The sequence below is a fragment of the Patella vulgata genome, chromosome 9 (assembly GCF_932274485.2).
Source record: "Patella vulgata chromosome 9, xgPatVulg1.2, whole genome shotgun sequence".
Taxonomy (NCBI): Eukaryota; Metazoa; Mollusca; class Gastropoda; family Patellidae; genus Patella; species Patella vulgata.
This window is the reverse complement of record NC_065887.2, coordinates 46,867,035-46,884,833: the sequence shown is the minus strand read 5'-3', so window position 1 is coordinate 46,884,833 and position 17,799 is coordinate 46,867,035.

Genomic DNA, 17,799 nt, shown 5'->3' with positions numbered 1-17,799 from the left:
ACAGATCCCCCACACAGAAAGCACAGGCCGTGGGTCTAACGTTTCCTAACCCATACGGGAATCGAACCCATGACGGCACCCATTCGCCTCGGAGTTGCCGGTCCAGCGCTCTACCACTGAGCTATCGCACAACCATAAAAAGGTTGATTGAGAACTCAGCGATAAGGGCGCCTGTCGACAACTACTGATTTTATTTATGAAAAATTCGATAGAACTTAGCCCAGGCACTGGCCAGGTTAAGGTTATCGGGAGGTGAGGGTTCTTTACAGATCCCCCCACAGAAAGCACGGGCCGTGGGTCTAACGTTTCCTAACCCATACGGGAATCGAACCCATGACGGCACCCATTCGCCTCGCAGTTGCCGGTCCAGCGCTCTACCACTGAGCTATCGCACAACCATAAAAAGGTTGATTGAGAACTCAGCGATAAGGGCGGCTGTCGACAACTACTGATTTTATTTATGAAAAATTCGATCGAACTTAGCCCAGGTTATCGGGAGGTGAGGGTTCTTTACAGATCCCCCCACAGAAAGCACGGGCCGTGGGTCTAACGTTTCCTAACCCATACGGGAATCGAACCCATGACGGCACCAATTCGCCTCGCAGTTGCCGGTCCAGCGCTCTACCACTGAGCTATCGCACAACCATGAAAAGGTTGATTGAGAACTCAGCGATAAGGGCGCCTGTCGACAACTACTGATTTTATTTATGAAAAATTCGATCGAACTTAGCCCTGGCACTGGCCAGGTTAGGGTTATCGGAAGGTGAGGGTTCTTTACATATCCCCCCACAGAAAGCACGGGCCTTGGGTCTAACGTTTCCTAACCCATACGGGAATCGAACAACCATAAAAAGGTTGATTGAGAACTCAGCGATAAGGGCGCCTGTCGACAACTACTGATTTTATTTATGAAAAATTCGATCGAACTTAGCCCAGGCACGGGTTATCGGGAGGTGAGGGTACTTTACAGATCCCCCCACAGAAAGCACGGGCCGTGGGTCTAACGTTTCCTAACCCATACGGGAATCGAACCCATGACGGCACCCATTCGCCTCGCAGTTGCCTGTCCAGCGCTCTACCACTGAGCTATCGCACAACCATAAAAAGGTTGATTGAGAACTCAGCGATAAGGGCGCCTGTCGACAACTACTGATTTTATTTATGAAAAATTCGATAGAACTTAGCCCAGGCTCGGGTTATCGGGAGGTGAGGGTTCTTTACAGATCCCCCCACAGAAAGCACGGGCCGTGGGTCTAACGTTTCCTAACCCATACGGGAATCGAACCCATGACGGCACCCATTCGCCTCGCAGTTGCCGGTCCAGCGCTCTACCACTGAGCTATCGCACAACCATAAAAAGGTTGATTGAGAACTCAGCGATAAGGGCGCCTGTCGACAACTACTGATTTTATTTATGAAAAATTCGATCGAACTTAGCCCAGGCACTGGCCAGGTTAGGGTTATCGGGAGGTGAGGGTTCTTTACAGATCCCCTCCACAGAAAGCACGGGCCGTGGGTCTAACGTTTCCTAACCCATACGGGAATCGAACCCATGACGGCACCCATTCGCCTCGCAGTTGCCGGTCCAGCGCTCTACCACTGAGCTATCGCACAACCATAAAAAGGTTGATTGAGAACTCAGCGATAAGGGCGCCTGTCGACAACTACTGATTTTATTTATGAAAAATTCGATCGAACTTAGCCCAGGCAAGGATAGGGTTATCGGGAGGTGAGGGTTCTTTACAGATCCCCCCACAGAAAGCACGGGCCGTGGGTCTAACGTTTCCTAACCCATACGGGAATCGAACCCATGACGGCACCCATTCGACTCGCAGTTGCCGGTCCAGCGCTCTACCACTGAGCTATCGCACAACCATAAAAAGGTTGATTGAGAACTCAGCGATAAGGGGGCCTGTCGACAAATACTGATTTTATTTATGAAAAATTCGATCGAACTTAGCCCAGGCACGGGTTATCGGGAGGTGAGGGTTCTTTACAGATCCCCCCACAGAAAGCACGGGCCGTGGGTCCAACGTTTCCTAACCCATACGGGAATCGAACCCATGACGGCACCCATTCGCCTCGCAGTTGCCGGTCCAGCGCTCTACCACTGAGCTATCGCACAACCATAAAATGGTTGATTGAGAACTCAGCGATAAGGGCGCCTGTCGACAACTACTGATTTTATTTATGAAAAATTCGATCGAACTTAGCCCAGGCACTGGCCAGGTTAGGGTTATCGGGAGGTGAGGGTTCTTTACAGATCCCCTCCACAGAAAGCACGGGCCGTGGGTCTAACGTTTCCTAACCCATACGGGAATCGAACCCATGACGGCACCCATTCGCCTCGCAGTTGCCGGTCCAGCGCTCTACCACTGAGCTATCGCACAACCATAAAAATGTTGATTGAGAACTCAGCGATAAGGGCGCCTGTCGACAACTACTGATTTTATTTATGAAAAATTCGATAGAACTTAGCCCAGGCACTGGCCAGGTTAGGGTTATCGGGAGGTTAGGGTTCTTTACAGATCCCCCCACAGAAAGCACGGGCCGTGGGTCCAACGTTTCCTAACCCATACGGGAATCGATCCCATGACGGCACCAATTCGCCTCGGAATTGCCGGTCCAGCGCTCTACCACTGAGCTATCGCACAACCATAAAATGGTTGATTGAGAACTCAGCGATAAGGACGCCTGTCGACAACTACTGATTTTATTTATGAAAAATTCGATCGAACTTAGCCCAGGCACTGGCCAGGTTAGGGTTATCGGGAGGTGAGGGTTCTTTACAGATCCCCTCCACAGAAAGCACGGGCCGTGGGTCTAACGTTTCCTAACCCATACGGGAATCGAACCCATGACGGCACCCATTCGCCTCGCAGTTGCCGGTCCAGCGCTCTACCACTGAGCTATCGCACAACCATAAAAAGGTTGATTGAGAACTCAGCGATAAGGGCGCCTGTCGACAACTACTGATTTTATTTATGAAAAATTCGATCGAACTTAGCCCAGGCACTGGCCAGGTTAGGGTTATCGGGAGGTGAGGGTTCTTTACAGATCCCTCCACAGAAAGCACGGGCCGTGGGTCTAACGTTTCCTAACACATACGGGAATCGAACCCATGACGGCACCCATTCGCCTCGCAGTTGCCGGTCCAGCGCTCTACCACTGAGCTATCGCACAACCATAAAAAGGTTGATTGAGAACTCAGCGATAACGGCTGTCGACAACTACTGATTTTATTTATGAAAAATTCGATCGAACTTAGCCCAGGCACTGGCCAAGTTAGAGTTATCGGGAGGTGAGGGTTCTTTACAGATCCCCCCACAGAAAGCACGGGCCGTGGGTCTAACGTTTCCTAACCCATACGGGAATCGAACACATGACGGCACCCATTCGCGTCGCAGTTGCCGGTCCAGCGCTCTACCACTGAGCTATCGCACAACCATAAAAAGGTGGATTGAGAACTCAGCGATAACGGCGCATGTCGACAACTACTGATTTTATTTATGAAAAATTCGATCGAACTTAGCCCAGGCACTGGCCAGGTTAGGGTTATCGGGAGGTGAGGGTTCTTTACAGATCCCCTCCACAGAAAGCACGGGCCGTGGGTCTAACGTTTCCTAACCCATACGGGAATCGAACCCATGACGGCACCCATTCGCCTCGCAGTTGCCGGTCCAGCGCTCTACCACTGAGCTATCGCACAACCATAAATCTTTGAATACAGACCTAGATGTTGATTTATTTCGACCACTTGAACATCTAATAAAATGAACTGAACCGTAAGATTTCATATGAATCTGTACCAGCCGTAGTTGATTAAACGTGGTTTCAACCATTTTCCGCCTTTACTTTTCAACTCGACAGTGCATTATTTACATTTTGCGCTAAAATATCAAATTTCTCATGACTTAATCCACACCAATATGTACTTAGATTATTTAACATTTAATTAAGAAAACAAAATTAAAATACCAACGCTAGATTATGTCACGGCTTAGATTCAATCGGATTTAAAAAAAACAACCAATATTTCCGCGGAAACAAAATATTTGAATAACGGAACACAAAGATTTAAAGCTTTACGGATTCAACTATCTATCGCCGTATCTAGAACGAGCTGCTTGTTTTTCGTTATTGGCCGGGTTCTCGCCGCGGCTCTGTGAGTTAGGTTCAGTGTTCGATCATGGGATTAGCTGAAAAATTTCATCGGATTTCCAGGCGTGGTTGGGAAGAAAACCCGAGATCCCTTGTACATATGTTGGTAACATGCCCCTCATAGCACACTTTATGACGTATGTCCGTCTTCATTAGCCCAGTCGGTGCAGAACGGTAGGACGTTAAACCCCATTTCCTTTCATTTTGTTATAAGCTAATATTGAAACACAAGCTATTAGTTTTTCGTAATTTGCCAAAATCGACAATTCGAAAGGAAAAGGCAGTTTAATTAAATCCAGAAATAGAAAAAATCTGTGCATTACCATGTATAGAATGAATAAAAACAAGGGAATGTACGGACTATTTCTATTTTTCTTGCGTTCTCTTATCTAGTGACATTCAATTACTTTTTTGAAATGTCGGGTTTCCTCTCAGTCTCACACAACTTTTGGTCTTTGAAGGAATTATTAGTGAGCAAAAATTCGCCCGTGTATTTGTTTTCACTCGTCACTTCAGTCAGTTATATAGAGGGATAACTCGTGTTTACCTTTTGCGTTCGTCACTTCCGTTTGTTGAATCCTTCATTACTCATCTATCGTAGTGATTTGTGATAAAATAATATTTGGAACGTGTTTAACCAGTTCTATAACATATTATGTGATAATGACTGACACCAATATTGTCCTTTAATTCTCTGAGGAGGTTGGGGGGGGGGGGGTGCGTGTTAGATAATAAGGTCAGTCATGTGATCAAGTTGGTTTCGACTTGCCACTGGTTCATTCAAATCTGGTGGGTTCTCTCCCCACGGCTCAAGACCAATATGCACAAACAAATTATTTAAATACATTTGAACCACATGTTAGTCAGGAAATGACCTAGTCTGTGACGAGTTGACGTTAAAGCCCCACTTCTCTCTTATATTAATTTCATTGATTAACCCAACAAGGGCTTCGTTGATTTACCCGACGAGGGTTCAACGCTTTTTCGTGCAATAGATGAAACAGTGTAACAAAATGGGCCGAGGGGAACCTACACCTATAGCATCTGAGGGGCCGATAAAGCTAAACAAAACTTGTAACCTGTGAAATTGTTATCTCAAATTAATAAGATGCCTCATGTTTCTTCCATGATAATCGTCACTTCCCTGAACATTGATTTCAGAGCTATTTTTCATCTACCACCGCCGTGTTAAACATTTCGCAGCAAAATTAAAAGGCTGGTGTTCCGCCACCCTATCAGATTCAAAACACAGCGATGGTGAAATATTTTATTTCTAAATGATTTTTTAACTACATCTATCAGCAATAAATTGATTAACAAACAATAATATAATCTTTTAAATTATCAATTGGTCCATATTAAATAATATTTTAAATGCTATGAAATGCGGTTGCTCCTAAAATCATATCCACCCCGCACCCACTACTACATGTTGGTATGTCGAAAATTTCGAAATAATTTTGACCCATTCTAATTCCCATAAAGGTTTATGTTCCAAGTTTAGAAAAATAGAAAATTTAGAATGTTGACCTATTGCATGATGGTCTGGCGGTCAGGATCCCCCCCCCCCACCTTCAAATCATTTTGGTATGCAGTAACTTTTGAAATATTTTTTACCCCGTTCAAATTCCCATAAAGGTTTGTACCAAGTTTAGAAAAATGGAAAATTTAGAAGTTTGACATGTAGTATTACAGACCTAATAAAAAACAAAATAATGTTTAATATGGGAGTACAAAAAAACACACAACCTATATAATGAGTATTAATTTAACATAAGACATATTATGATTATAATAAAGAAAAATCATATGTCGATGATATTGTCCCAAGAGTAATATCAGCGAAAAACAAATATAAATTAAAACATCTTATGTGTCTGACAAAATCCTACAAACACAATAATGCACATAATAATATCGAAAAAACATTAAATATTCTGTCAGGAAAGCCTACAGTCTTTAAAGATATTATTCTAAGGTAATTATTTGAGTAATATAAGAGAATTACAGACCTCGAAAACAATACAAATATGAAAAGGTAACATCTCTTTTACCCCCCAAAAAAACTGTTGCTCGGTCGAAAGTTTCAAAAGAATTTTAATTTGACTTCATTAAGAACCCCATAAAGTTTTGTCCCAAGTATAGACAATGAAAAATTTTGAATGTATACCTAACGTCCATATAAAGTATTATGTTACCTAAAATTAAACATTCTAATCTTTGTAGGCGTTTCTGACATCAGTGGTCTGTGTTGAGACCCGGCTACCCAACCCTAACTCCCATTTAGGAAGGGGGAGGTAGGATTTTCCCAAGTGCTCTGATCAAAAGGAAGTGTTTACTCACTGCTGACCTTACATTTTAATAAACATAATCATGCATATAATATAAATGAAAAATAATAACAGAAGACCTCTGTAGACGAATTCATTAGAAAAATACTAGTTTGGCAATAACAAAGCTTATTTAGATACACACACACAAAAAAATCACGTTGGTTTGTCGAAAGTTTCGAACAAATTGTAATTTTGAAATGGTTATTTCTAATGGCGTATTGAGTTACCAACGACAAACACAGTAATACACATTATATGTGAATATTTGTTTCCAAAAAACATTAAATATTCTGTCAGAAAAGCCTACAGTCTTTAAAGATATTATTCTAAGGTAATTATTTGAGTAATATAAGTGAATTACAGAAATAAACCTTAATCAAAACCTCCCCTCGAAAACAATACAAATATGAAAAGGTAACATCTTTTACCAAAAAAATCCTGTTGCTTGGTCGAAAGTTTCGAAAGAGTTGTAATTTGACATCATGAAGAATCCATAAAGTTTTATGTCCAAGTATAGACAATGAAAAATTTTGAATGTTGACCTAAGGTCCTTATAAAGTATTATGTTACCCCATATTAAACATTTTGATCTTTGTAGGCGTTCCTGACATCAGTGGTCAGTATTGAGAATCTATCGGAAGTGTTTACTCACTGCTGACCTTACATTGTAATTAAACATAATAATGCATATAATATAAATGAAAAATAAAAACAGTAGACATCTGTAGACAACTTCATTAGAAAAATACTAGTTTGGCAATAACAAGCTTATTTAGATAAATTGATGACCATTGGCGATATATAACAATAGTTAAATCCAAATTGCAAACGAACCCCATCAATATTTGAATCAAAATGTTACAGTAAAGAAACATGAGCTAACAGGTCTTGGACACACCTTTACATAGAGAAGTGATTTGATAAGACTTTTAGTGAGGATATCGGTTTAAACTACAGGATGAAACAACCCCAAATGTTATGTTCCAAAGAATCTATGTATGAAGAAACTGTACGGGCAGGAGAAGGAGGTGTTTATTTTGTGTATGTATGAAGAAACTGTCTGTCCCATCTGACCGTCGGTGTGTTTTCTCCCGATAGAGATAAACATATTTGGTGTGATCTTTGTTGATGAAGTTATGGTGTTTATTTTGTGAATGGAGGAAGAAACTGTCCGTCCCATCTGACCGTCGGTATGTTTTCTCCCGATAGAGATAAACATATTTGGTGTGATCTTTGTTGATGAAGTTATGGTGTTTATTTTGTGAATGTATGAAGAAACTTTCCGTCCCATCTGACCGTCAGTATGTTTTCTCCCGATAGAGATAAACATATTTGGTGTGATCTTTGTTGATGAAGTTATATGACATAACAGATAGACTCGGTCCCTCAAGTAGTTTTAAACCCCAAGCCTAACTAAAAGTCAATGTTATCAAGGGGTATCTATTTTAAAATGTGTTTCAAACTTGTCAACAGAATGTTCTTTACTGTACCTACGTGTATTAGACAGACCCATGAAAATTTAGAAAATATATATAGTACATGCAGTACATACATAAACCTGCTATTGCCAATCTAGAATTTCCCTGTTAATGTTCCATTTCGCAGTCGAGTTCCTGGAACCATAAAGGGCCGCTTGACATCCATCCAAGTCACAGCTGGAAAAAAGGTAAAATGTGACAATTAAATGGTCCACATGAACAATTTCCTTTTACAAAGGACATAGTTGAAAATCTGCCCATCTGTACAACACGATTAATATTTCAGCAATATGTGGCATAGTGTTTGACATATATCAGTAAAAGTATGTTGCAAATATTATAATTTGCTGGTGAAGTGTAACTTATGGAATTTAAATTGTCTTTGTCGGAACTCTATTTTGTGAATATTTTGAGAGAAATGAGAAAATTTGTAAGTTACTGTGGCCACAGATTAAAAATATTTATACTCTGTGCTGTGGCATCATGTAGCTAATCCGAGCCTTCGATAAATAAAATGAATTGAAAGTAGTCTATTTTTAGTAACCAATTTCTTTGCTCAAAATAACCAGCAGCTGCCAGGCAGGATACGCCCACATTTTGCAAGGGATGGATAGAGAACAAGCTAAAAACAAACGGGATTTTTTGTACAATCAGGGGCAATAATCCAGAAAATTATGGTCTGAAATCAAGGGACATAATTCAGGAAGTTACAATCTGATATGCGCGGATATCGATAGAAACAGAGATAATTGGGTTATAAACTTACATTTCAAGTTTCAACAAAATCGGATAAAAATTGTGACCTCTATAGGGTCCACAACCTTGATATACCATATTTTTGCGCTATTTGAGAACGGGGGACGGCCATTTTGTATGTCAGTTTTGGGCCAATTTTCACGAAATTCGAACTCAGCAATTCTTAGGGTGTAACGGTGATATATGAAAACTTTTTTTTAAATCAGATAAAATTATGCCTTCTATAGGGTCCAGAAGCTAAAAATATATTCAAAGGTTTTGTTTTAAATCGGATAAAAATTATGACTGCTATCATTGAGAACTACTAAGTGGTCAATCTGTGCACAGCCCTTATAGAAAATTATGTCTTGGGCGTTATCTCTACGTCTATCGAAAGAAAATTAATTTTCCGACTATTACTCGGTATTACCGCGTTAAAACTGTAAATAAGGTGTGTTAATTAACGAGGGTGGAAAACTGTCTGAGAGGTGAGTTAATTAACGATAGGGGTGAAAAACTGTGCGACGGTGCGTTTTCAGTAGAGGTGTGTTAATTAACCGACCGGTAAAGAATGAATGTCAATGTTGTGTATTGTTTAATTGGCGAGTTTTCTCGCTAGTTGCGATAACTGCACCAACATGAGTATAATCAAGGACCAACAGGCTTTATCTGACACGTACGTGTTAAATCAAAATTTGGGAAGTAAAACTGTTTTACCGTGCGATTTATCATTCGACCGTGTGTTTTACGTAGGTCTTTGTATAATTAAAGACAGGTCTTTTTAGATAGGCGTGTGTGCTCGCTATGATCTACGTTTAACCCTTTTGTATTGCGTACTATAAGTTGCATTTAATGAAATAAAAATATGGGGCTTAATCTATCGTATACGGAAAGGCGAATATAATGTTGTCATTTATCAATACCGACCAGTCAGCACCCAATTTGAATATCCACGGGAATATAGAGAGTAAATTCAGCAAAAACAACCGAACTATATTTCTGCTTTATTATTAAAAGACGCGCACTCACCGTTTGAAATTTATTAAATTTATAAAAACGTGCCACGATGCGTAGATTGAGCATCTTTCCTTCAATAGCAATATCCATAAAACAGAAATCTCCATATTGATAAATAATACGGCACAACCAACCGAACAGTGGTAATTTCAACACAAATGATATATTTAAACTAAAATTACTTTAGCTTTTCACTAAATGTATATCGCATCCAACGATCCTCATTCCAGAACTTGTAATTTATAATAGCCGCTTTTATGCAATTACAGAATTGTCCCGTGATCTAACATACGCCCGATATGACACGTAATCATTTTTGGAGACATGTCTTCCATTCTTACGACTATACTTGGCAATTATACCGCGTACCATATAGTCACGCTACTTATAAAGTTGCATTTAATGAAATAAAAATATTGAGTTTAATCTATCGCACGAAATGCAATGTCGTCATTTATAAATATCGAACAGGTAGGCCCAAATTTAAATATCCCCGTGTATATCGCGAATAAGCCAAATTTGCCGTAAGTAAATATACTGATTCTCGTAAATATAATTATTCTCGTCTTTCGACAAGTTATTATTTGTGTCTTCAAATTTGTACCATTCAAATCTCAACCCAACCATTTCAGACTTCACGTCTAACCGTTTCACGCATAGTCCGTGCAGAGCAATAACATCTCTTTGATCAAAGTAACAATTCTATCACATGTAAAGGCGTGCGCGAGCTTATTCGCGCGTATTGGAAAACTGTTCGGTTGCTTTATTTGACAAGATACTGATATTACACTATAAAATTTGTCAATTTTTTCTTTGAAAATTTGGACAATTGGTAGCTCTTCGGGAAAGTTGATCATATCGCTTACCCTGTTTGTGTATTGTACGTTTTTATAATAGCTAGCAAATAATTTATGAGTTAATTAACTCACCTCTCAGACAGTTTTTCACCCTTGTTAATTAACTCACCTTATTTACAGTTTTAACGCCGTAATACCGAGTAATAGTCGGAAAATTAATTTTCTTTCGAAAGACGTATAGATAACACCCAAGACATAATTTTCTAGAAGGGCTGTGCACAGATTGACCACTTAGTAGTTCTCAGTGTATAGGGTCCACAAGCTGAAAACGTGATTTTTCGCACAATCAGTGCAATAATTCAGGAAGTTACGGTCTGTTATGTGTGAATATCGAAATGAACCAAGATCTTTGGGTTATAAACTTATATATATATACTATTCAAAAAAAGTAGGGGATATTTGATTTTGGGGGCATAATACTAAAATATGCAAATGACTACGAAAAAAGTCACTATAGAACCTAACAGAAGAAACATTTCCAGTTACATGTGACGCCCAAACGCACCAATAGCTACCGCATGGAATGCAGGTGATGCTTGGGATCATCATGGGGGTCCAACCCAAGATTTGCACGACTCTGACTTTGAATGTTACAGTCATTGTGGCATTGAATTCCAGGGTGGAAACATCAGTTTAATTGTTTTAGTGACCAGAAAACAAATTTTGATATGCGTCGGCTTACCCAAAATGAAAGGTTACGTGCCCTTGGCATGCTACAGATCGGCACAACACAGGCGGTTGTGGCGCGGACGATGAATGTTTCTCAGTCTGTCATAAGCAGGCTATGGTCCAGATACCGTGATACACAATCTGTACAGGACAGACCACGCTCAGGTCGACCAAGGGCGACAACTCAAGCCCAGGATCGATTTATCCGTACCTTGGCCTTGAGAAATCGTGTCATCACAGCAAATCAGATCAGCGCTCGTCTTCAAACAGACACTGGTGTGAGAGTGAGTGGCCAGACGATTCGGAATCGACTTCATAGGGGTCACCTTCGCGCCCGACGTCCTCGCGTGATCCCTTGTTTGAGAGATCATCACATTCAGGCAAGACGTCGTTGGTGTAGGGATCGTCAACACTGGGATAATCGACGCTGGAGCAATGTGATGTTTTCAGATGAGTCAAGGTTCACTGTTGATTTTTTGGACAGACGTAGGAGGGTGTGGCGTCGTCGAAACGAGCGCTTCCAAGACGTTAACGTCATCAGACTTATCGATTTGGGGGTGGTTCTGTTATGGTGTGGGGAGGCATCACTGTTGCTGGAAGAACGGCTTTACATGTTGTTGCAGGGCGTGTTACAGGCCAGTACTACCGGGACAACATCTTGGCAGTCCATGTTGTGCCGGTCGCACGACGTCATGGCCGCCGTTTCATCTTCCAGGATGACAACGCAAGATGTCACAGGGCCAGGATCGTTACAGGTTACCTCCAACAACAGAACATCACCACATTACCTTGGCCAGCACTGAGTCCCGACCTCTCCCCCATCGAGCATGTCTGGGACATGCTTGGACAGAGGTTACGTCAACGTCAACAACGTCCTGCCAATGTCCAAGAACTTGCTGCTGCGTTGCAACAGGAATGGGACAATCTGGACCAAAATGACCTTAGACGTCTCATTAGAAGTATGCCACGTCGGATCAATGCTTGTTTGGCAAACAGAGGAGGATTTACCCGTTACTGACTTGGTTGTGATGCTGTGGTAACTTTGCTGTTTGACCCCGGGTATCATTTTACCCTTTTAATGGTCAGTCTGTGCCTTACTTAGTCTAACGATCATTTGGAATAAATCGATGAATGTGAACTTCATTTCATTTTGTCATTTGTTTCTTCGTCAGTTTCATTAGGTGACTTTAATAACACTTAAAAATCAAATATCCCCTACTTTTTTTGAATAGTATAATACAAGTTTCAACAAAGTCGGATAAAAATTCTGATCTCTATAGGGTCAACAAGCTAAAAACATGATGTTTCGTACAATCAGGGGCCATAATCCACGAAAGTAACCAAGATCTTTTGAAGATAAACCTATATTTCAAGTTTCGTCAAAATCGGATAAGAATTGTGATCTGTAGAGTGTCCACAAACAATTGTGAACGCACGGACGGACAGGGGGGACAACAATATGTGTCCACATGAAAATGTGGGCGTATAAAAAGGAAGAAGAATTTATCAAGTATGGCCTCTAATAGTTTTAAGAATCCTCCAGCATTGCATAAGAATAAATCATATGTGAGCAGTGGAAAAATGAAGTCAAAATGTGCCAGTTGATAACTGAAATAGAAAAGAACCAGCAGTTGCCAAGCAATATACGCCCACATTTTGCAAAATATGGACAGAGAACAAGGTAAAAAAAAAAGAAGCGATTTTTCGTACAATTAGGGCCCATAATCCAGGAAGCTATGGTCTGAAATGTGCGAAAATTGAGAGGGACTGAGATATTTGGGATATAAAGATATAATTTAAGTTTCATCGAAATGGGATAAAAATTTTGATATCTAGTTGAGGGACCAAAAGCAAAAAACGTGATTTTTCGTACAATCATGGGCCATAATTCAGGAAGTTACAATCCAATATGCACGAATATCAAAAGGAACTAAGATCTTTGGGTTATAAAGATATATTTCAATTTTCACCAAAATCGGATCAAAATTGTGATTTCTAGAAAGTCCACAACCTTGATATACCATATATTTACACTATTTGCGTACAAGTGGCGGTCATAATGTCAGGCAGTTTTGGTCCAATTTTCATGTGATTCAAACTCAACCATCATTAGGGTTGAACGGTAATATATTCAATCGTTTTTTAAATCGGATAAAAATTGTGACCTCTACAGGGAACACAAGCTAAAAACATAATTTTTCGAACAATCAGAGGCTATAATCCAGGAAGTTACGTTCAGATATATGCTATTAACGAAAGGACTAAATCATAGTGATATCAACATCAATTTAAAGTTTTATCAATATCGGATCAAGTGTCATAATTCAGGAAGTTACGATCCGATATGCGCAAATATCAAGAGGAACCAAGATCTTTGGGTTATAAACATGTCATTCACGTTTCATTACACTATTTGCATATTGTCCGACAGTTTTGGCCCAATTGTCATGAAATTCGAACTCAACAAACATCACGGTGAAAAGGTGATATATTCAAACGTTTTTTTTAAATCAGGTAAGAATTGTGACCTCTAGAGGGTCCACAAGCTAAAAACACGATTTTTCATACAATCAGGGGCCATAATTCAGGAAGTTACGATTCAATATGCCCAAATATCGAAAGGGTTATAAACATGCATTTCAAGTTTCATTGTGACCTCTAGATAGTCCACAACTTCGATATAACAGATGTTACGAGGGGCGGCAGTTTTGGTCAGATTTTCATGAAATTCGAACTCATCTAATTTTACGGAGTAACGGTGATATATTTGAACGGTTTTTTTAAATCAGATGAAAATTATGACCTCTAGAGGGTCCACAAGCTAAAAACGCGATTTTTCGTACAATCACGGGCCATAATTCAGGAAGTTACGTTCAGGTATATGCAATTACCGAATGGAACCAAATCATTGGATAAAAATTGTGACCTCTATAGGGTCCACAAGCCAAAAACGCGATTTCTTGAAGAATCAGGGGCCATAATCCATATCGCAAGGAACGGAGATCTTAGTGAGATAAATCTATATTTCAAGTTTCGTTGAAATCGGATAGAAATTGTGAACTGTAGAGTGTCTACAAACAATTGTGGACGTCCGGACGGACAGGGGCTAGACAATATACATCCACATGAAAATGTGGGCGTATAAAAACTTCAATTTTAGGACGTCACTCTAACAAAAAATCTAGGTCAAATTTCTACTGCAACAGTCGATTGCGAATAGTGAATGCTTTTCAAAAATATCAAACTATTGACATTCGAATAAAAATTGTAGGACGAATAGGATTTTGAAGATTGACTTACTTTTTCAAAATAGTGTCACTTTCGGTGAATTTTAACATGATGAGATTTCTCTAAAAAGTTGAAAGACGACTCGTACTAACAAATATTTTTAAATAAGGCAAAATTAAAGATACATTCGATCTTGTAAAAAAAAAGTTTCTTACTCCTACAGTTGTCCTGGATGGGTATAACAATCATTCGATCAAAGATATCACGCATATTAGACGTAGTAAGGGTATTGTATCAAATACAGTGACATTTACAAAAAATATGCCGCTTAGGGTGAAAAAAGAAACTTTCCTGGCAAATGATGCAAACAAACATCGCTTTGTTTTACTTCTTAAAGAAACATTCATTGAAAACGGAATTGAAGCCGTACAAGCGACAGATGATGCAGATTTATTGATAGTGCAGATGGCTATTGATAAGTCAGATACTAAAAAAGTAGTTGTATTTGGAGAAGACACTGATTTACTTGTTTTGCTTATTCATCATGCAAAACAAAATCTTAAAAGAATATATTTCACATCAGATAAACAAGCTACTACGAAAGCAAACAAAATATGGGATATATTCAAAACAAAAACATTAATTGGTGGAGATCTATGCTATCAGCTTCCATTTTTTTATGTTATAACAGGCTGTGACACAACCAGTAGGTTCTTTGGAATAGGGAAACAATTTGCTTTAAAGAAAATCAAGTCTGATCCAAATCTTCAGGAACAAGCAAACGTGTTCATTGTGCTGAAAACATGTCAAAACAGTCTATAATTAAAGCTGGAGAAGAAGCACTTGGCAGTTTGTATGGTGGAATTCCATTCGAGGGACTTGATTTATGTCGCTGGAGGAAATTTATATCAAAAACAATGTCCGCCAGTCGTGTTGTAAGTCCAGTCACTTCCACCCACTTAAAATGCAGCACAATTTCATTCCTTACGTGTGTATCTGCAGTGTCAGTATTGGTTGAACAAGAGTGTTACTGACATGAATCCAACAGCATGGGGATGGACAACAGTGAATGAAAACTTGCTCCCAATTGAAATGTCACAGCAACCTGCTCCTGATTTTCTGCTGAAAATAATCCACTGCAACTGTAAATCTGATTGCGATAACAGGAGATGTGGTTGTTGGAAAAATGGCCTAAGTTGCTCTTTTGGGTGTGGAGGATGCAGAGGCATCAACTGTTCTAATTCAACAGCCATCACAGATGAAGATCTTGAAGATGAAAAATGAGCTAAATATGTGAATGTTTATTGAAAAAGAAAGCATAAGACAATTTTTTGATAATTTATTAAAATGTAACTATTTGACTTATAAAAAGGAGGAGGGGTATGATATAAAACATCCACAATACAAAAATGTGGCTTTCTTCCAAAACAATTCATCGATTTTCCACTTTTTCACCCCAAAATACCTTTACCACAAATTATATATTTATTTATATTTTACTAATTTTAGTATGTTGTGGGTGTTAATAAATCCTTTCCCCAATTATAACTTGCCTTTCTCTCACAATTCATAGATTTTAAAGATCTGTCGATAAGACAGTATTTTTTTCGCTTTTTTTTGACAATTTTCTCTTGAAACCATTCCAAAAAGACCTTTTTTTTTTAACAATTATATTTTTTTATGTTTAGTATTTTATTAATACAATTCCATGCTCCATTAAAAATTTCGTTTTCTCTCAAAATTCATAAAAAAGCGAATTTTTCGTTTTTTCCCCCTTTTTACGATTTTTTATTAAAAACATCTCAAAAATACCTTTTCCACAAATTATATTAATGTATATTTTTAGTATGTTGCTAATACAAGTCCATGCTCCAATTTGCACTAAGAAAAGCTTGTGTTGCAATTAGTTGCAAGTTGGGAAATTTCAATGCTAGATTGACTAGGCTATAGGTTTTTAGACTTACGAAACGTTAGATACTATAAAAGATGGTTTTGTGATACCCATGACTTTGTTTTTAACCACATGAAAATGTGGGCGTATAAAAATGCAGGAAGAGGGGAGAATGAATGATATCAGATAATCAATTGGCTAATGATAAAACAAATTCTTCTGTACTTTATTGCAGAACCAATTTTACCATGAAAACTACAATCTATAATCGGATAAAAATTATGACCTCTATAGGGTCCACAAGCTAAAAACGTGATTTTTTGTACAATCAGGGGCCATAATTCAGGAAGTTACGGTCCGATATGTGCGAATAACTTGTGAGTCTTGTAACAAACAGTATGTTGGCCAAACTATCACCCCCTTCAGTACTCACATAGCCCCACACTTTAATACACCTGGTCATGAATCTTATGTCTGCACTGTACTTGATAAAATCCCTCAGAACGATAAGAGCCAAACTCAATATTGCTGAATCACTTTGGATCCACAGATTAAATACTGTATGGCCTAGTGGTTTAAATGAAATGCCTGTAAATTAATTCTACACCCATTTTTTAACTATATATTATTTAGCTTATTCTTTATATTATGTCATCAAAACTATGACGTCATATTAACATTATGACATCACTTGTTACCATGACTAACGTTAGATACTATAAAAGATGATTTTGTTTTAACCACTTGAAAATGTGGGCGTATAAAAATGCAGGAAGAGGGGAGAATGAATGATATCAGATAATCAATCGGCTAATGATAAAACAAATTCTGCTGTACTTTATTGCAGAACCAATTTTACCATGAAAACTACAATCTATATATATATTTGTGACTGTCGTTTGTCTGTCTGTCTGTCTGTTTTGGGTTGGCGGCTACACTAGGTCTGCCCCGAGTCTGAAATTTGGGGTATAGGGGTAGCTCGGACCAGGGAGTAACATAGGCCAGGTGGCATTAGTCTACCACTTCCGGTTTCGGAGTTATGACCCCCAAGCGAAGCCGGATATCCTGCTAGTAAAACATAAAACAACCTCTAAGTACATGTAAACAAACATGTAGACAAAGCATAACTACAACTATGATAAACAAACCAAGTTGCCATAATGTAACATTTGACTTAATAATTTAACAGTATTCCTTGTAGCAAGACCAGACGACATGACCAACTTGAGATAACTAAATTGTGAAGTACAAATTGATTTACGATTACTTTCTTTAAAAAGCTTTCTATCTGATTTAAATTGTTAAACATATAATTATATATATATATATATATTGGACACTTACACCATGCAGCTCTTATTATATCTTATCATCGTTTAATAATAATGTGTTGTAATAACAACACATACTGAGACAGTAAAACAAATTCA